This window comes from Leptonychotes weddellii, chromosome 15, assembly GCF_054177405.1.
Source record: "Leptonychotes weddellii isolate Sample4059 chromosome 15, ASM5417740v2, whole genome shotgun sequence".
NCBI lineage: Eukaryota > Metazoa > Chordata > Mammalia > Carnivora > Phocidae > Leptonychotes > Leptonychotes weddellii.
Window position 1 is genome coordinate 11,252,090 of NC_138383.1, and position 5,258 is coordinate 11,257,347.

General features: G+C 38.9%; 1 non-coding gene across 1 annotated transcript; it reads left to right on the top strand.

The window, feature by feature from the left end:
* The first annotated feature begins 2,772 nt into the window (after window positions 1-2,772).
* On the top strand, window positions 2,773-2,876 carry LOC115939588 (U6 spliceosomal RNA). Its single transcript, XR_004074367.2, has one exon. It is a non-coding gene; the product is annotated as a U6 spliceosomal RNA (small nuclear RNA).
* Window positions 2,877-5,258: the final 2,382 nt, after the last annotated feature.

Below are 5,258 nucleotides of genomic sequence, written 5' to 3' on the forward strand. Positions count from 1 at the left end.
ATAGGAATTTATTCTCTCTTAGTTATGGAAGCCAAAAGTCTATAATCAAGGAGTCAGCAGCACTGCACTTCCTCTGGAAGCTTTAGGGGAGAATCCATTTCCTGACACTTACAACTTCTGGAGACTGCTGGCATCCTTGGCTTGTGAATATATCTCTCTCTGATGCATCTTCACATCACCTTCTCCTCTATGTCCCTTCTCCACAGTGTCTCTCTTATAAAGATGCTCATGACTGGCTTTAGGACCCACCTAGACAATCTCCTCATCTCAAGATCTTTAACTCAGTTACATCTGCAGAGATCCTCTTTTTAAATAAGAACATTCCCAAGTTCTGAAGATTAGGATATGGACATATCTTTTTGGGGGCCACCAATCAGTCCGCTACACATGTGTTGATAAGGTATAGTCTACTTTCTGTTTTCGGGCTCTGATAATAGCCCTAGATCAAACTTCTGCTCATCTCTGAAACACAGAAGTCTTTACTTCAAACACACTATATCAAAGAGCCCATGTGGAGTGACATCATCAAGATGGTGACATAAATCATTTCCAACTTCAGTGCCTCTCACCAGAAGACCAACCAGCAACTATCCATAGACTTGACACCGTTGTGAAAATCCCAGACCCAAGGATATAAATGAAGCACCCCCATGGACCACAGAGACTGAGATGGGTCACATCAGAAAGGTAAGAGGAGAGGCTCTACTCTGCATCACCAGCCACCCAACCCAGGCCAGCATTACACTACACCACAGAGCACCTGGTTTTTCCAGTGGAAAAAGGAGAGTCCAAGGTAGACATTCAGTTTCCCCAGTATTGCAGGATGCTCCTCAGAAACCCCACTACAGGAATCAAAACAGATGGTACTGCAATTTAAAAAAACAAAAACACACCAATAGAACTAACTGAAAGCCCAGAAACAAATCCATGCATATACAGTCAACTAATATTTGACAAGAAAGCCAAGACTCTTCAATGGGGAAATGACAGTCTCTTCAATATATGGTGCTGGGAAAAATGGATAGTCACATGCAAAAGAATAAAACTGGGCCTCTATCTCTCCCCATTCACAAAAATTAACTCAAAATGGATTAAAGACTTAAATGTTAGGCCTGAATCTATAAAACTCCTAGAAGAAAACAGGATAAAAGCTCCTCGACATTGGTTTTAGCAATGACTTCATGAATATGACACCAACAGCATAAGCAACAAAAACAAAAAGAAACAAGCGAGACTACATCAAACTGATGGCCAACAGGTACGTGAAACAGTGCTCAACATCACTCATCATCAGGGAAATGAAAATGAAAACCACAATGAGCTATCACCTCACACCTGTTAGAATGGCCATCATCAAAAAGACAAGAGATAACAGTGTTGGCGAGGATGTAGAGAAGAGAACCCTTGTGCATTTTGGTGGGAATGTGAATTGGTGTAGCCACCATGGAAAACAGTATGGAGATTCTTTTAAAAATTAAAAACAGAACTACCATACAATAGGGCTTAAATGTAATCACAAGGTTCTTATAAAAGGGAAGCAAGAAGGTCGAAGGAAAGACAAGGCAGTATGAGAGAGGAAGCAATGGAGAAAAGACAACGCGATTCAGGGTCCCAAACCAAGGAATGAAGACAGCCTCCAGAAGACAGAAAAAGCAAGGAACAGATTCTTCCCTAAAACCTCCTGGCAAAAACCAGTCCTGACAAACCTTGATCTTAGGACCTAAGTTTCATTTTGAACTTCTAATCTCCCAAACTTTAAAATAAATTTGAATTGTTTTAAGACACTATGTTTGCCGTATAGCAGCAACAGGAAACAACAACAACCAACAAAGCTAGTATATAATATTCAAAACTTAGAACACATCAAGGGCTCTCTGAGATACTTAATATATGTAATATTTATAACTGCCTTAACAATGCTGTATGGACAAAAAAATAAGTCAGGAATTCAACAAGTTTAAAAGTTAGATCAGGCAAAGAAAAAAAATCCATAGGTTAAATTTTGTTACAGTCTTCGAGCATTTCAAGTTTCTGTGTTTGCTCTGTTACTTGACTCCTTCTAGGTAATGTCACCAGGTTTAAAAAAAAAAAAAAACACCTAAAAAGCCAAGTTATTTCTTCCCAAAGGGCATATTTACATATAATAGTGGCAAATTTGGATGAGATAGGACCCAGGGTAAAACTCTCCAAAGACTACCCAGTTAGTTCTCGATATTCGCCTTGACCAAGATGCATCTGCCCAAACATGCAAACTCTGAGTGTGGTTAAGTGCAGGGAATCAGTATGATTAGGAAATAAAATTTCTGGAGATCAATGAATGACTGCTAAGACTTACAAAAGGAAAAAGTGACCATGGAAAGTTTTGTTTTTTGAAAGTAAGTTCATAAGACTAGAAGCTGGCATAGAAAAGTGTGCAATGATAATGAGGAACGAGGTGCTGCTGAAAACTCCAGGGCACCCCTGGGATTATGAAAGTCTAAAGAAGAATGCCAATTCACAGCTTTTTATGGAAAAGTTTTAAGGCCCTATGAGGAAATGATGCTGCCATGCATTTCTGCACTCCTCATATCAAAGACATGTATCACAATTTTGAAACCCAGTGTGGGTATGCATGGTGCTACACAAGGACAGGGGTGCCTGCTTGGCTCAGTCAGTAGAGCATGTCACTCTTGATCTCAGGGTTGTGAGTTTGAGCCCCATGTTGGGTGTACGGATTACATAAAAATAAAATAAAATCTTTTAAAAAAATATTAGCCAAAATACACAAGGACAGTGCTCACTTTGGCAGCACATACACTAGAATTGGAACGATACAGAGATTAGCATCGCCCCTGCACAAGGATGACACGCAAAATACACAAGGACAAAGTGCTTTCCTGAGTCACAGAGTAGGCCACATATAAGATAATCATATAATCACTGAAGGCTAAAAACCAAATACAAAATTATGTTTAAAATGTCCATAGCAAACCTGAGAAGATGGTTTTCCATTCTTCTTCTTCCTTTTTAGAAGAACATAGTATTTTGAGTTTACAACAGAGTCATCCAACCTTTTATTAACTCATTCATCAATAATTGGTTAAGACTGGGGCACCTGGGTGGCTCAGTCGTTAAGCATCTGCCTTCGGCTCAGGTCATGGTCCCAGGGTCCTGGGATCGAGCCCCGCATCGGGCTCCCTGCTACGCGACAAGCCTGTTTCTCCCTCTCCCACTCCCCCTGCTTGTGTTCCCTCTCTGTGTCTCTCTCTGTCAAATAAATTAAAAAATCTTTTAAAAAAAATTGGCTAAGACCTACTATGTGTTAACCACTAACTTATATTAAGAAACAAAGCTATATGAGAAACCTGTCTAAGAAAACACCATCAGGTAAAGGAAAAAAATATATATAAGTACCAAATATTGTAACAGAGGTTTAAACACAGTGCCTTGAAAAACAGAAGAGGGTTCAGAGAGATTTCACTCCACTCCATTCAGGAAGAGATGGATCTGTAGGAAACAGATCTCTACTATAAGAATCCCCATCCTATTATGGTAAATCAGAACAACCTTCTTAGAAGCCCCTCGGGGACAAGTGGGCTTACATACAACAACAATAAACATAGAACAAAGAATGCCAGCAGTTCCCACCATAATCCTGGCTCAAAGAGGACAGCATTGATAGAACCATGGGCAAACACACAAATGATGCCCCCGTGCTAAACCAGCTAGAGCTTTTTCTCTTGATACTAGGGGAAACACTCAAAAAGGGTATGGCAGCCGTATAAAGAAGTGCTATGGAACTCTCTTCTGACAAGGACCTTGTATTGTCAGTGATTGAGGCTTCCCTAGTAGGCTCTGCCCCCAGAGCCAGACTCCAGTCTTGAAGAACCATGATTGGTTTTGAAACACATTACCTATGAATAAGAATGAGGAATCTTCTTCAGCTACACAAAAATCTCTTAAAATTATATGGATTTCAGCTAGGTGATCCACAAATTTCTTGACATCAACTGGATTTGAATCATGATTTAAAAGAACTGATCCTGGCATCAACCTCCTACCCTATATTTTCAGCAAGTTAGTCGTGTTCTAGGAGCTGAGGCTAGGGTCCTGGCAGCAAATTTTGAGACCTATTTGGTCAGATACCTGTAGAAAGCCCAGAAGTATAAAAATGGATCCAATCATGGAGAAATTATAGTCTGATTAAGGGGGAAAACACAAGAAAAAAATCAAGTAGTAGTGTTATATTATATATATTATATATTATATATTCTAAGTGCCAAGGGAACATGACAAATGGAAAAAGAGAGAATCTGTATAAGAAACCAGTCTCAGAAGATCAGAAGATTTGTGTGTAAAGTATAAAATAAAGCAATGTGATGACATGTTTTCGCAGTTTAAAGCTTTACGTATTAATTTTGTGCTAAACTAACTTCTGCCTATAATATAGGCCTATAAATAAATGAAAAGAACTCTACCCCAGCAAATAGAAGAGCGATTGAAATATTCATGGTAAAATAAGAAAACCTTGAGAAAATGATCCTTAAAGATAAAACAGCTACAGTGGATAGTGAAGAAAAATTCCTTTAAAATCTTTAAACTTCAAAAAAATCCCAAATCTAATGTTTCCTTTTATGTTTCCTATATTTAAGAAATCACTGATTAAAAGCTCCATATATGAATTATTTATCATACATGCAAAGCTACATACATACCCACCAATACAGCTTACTTTATAGGCAGGAGTGTATCAGTAAATAATAAGGAGAGACAAAGCCTATAAATACAATGACAAAGCCTAAATACATTGAAATAGGTGCAGGACCACTTCCTGTTACTAGCGAGAGGAAAAAGGCAATGTGAAGTCATTCAAGCAGAATAATAAGTAAACCAAAGCCAGATCAAAGGAATACAGAAGAAAGGCTGAAACGTGAAGCTGAAATATTTATTTCCTTCAAAACATCATCCATGCCTTGTCCCTGGGCAGTTCAATATTTCAAAGTAGCTGGAGAATATTCTCACTTACATTCAACACTATGCACAAGTAGATCAAATTTTAAGTAGGCAAATTTTCTCTTTATTTACCAAACATAAATGCAATATTTATCATTGAGAGAAGTTTTTCTGCTTATCAGAAATGATTTTTAAATTATGTGAAATAAGGCGCCTGGGTGGCTCAGTCGTTAAGCGTCTGCCTTCCGCTCAGGTCATGATCCCAGGGTCCTGGGATCGAGTCCCACATCGGGCTCCCTGCTCGGTAGGAAGCCTGCTTCTCCCTC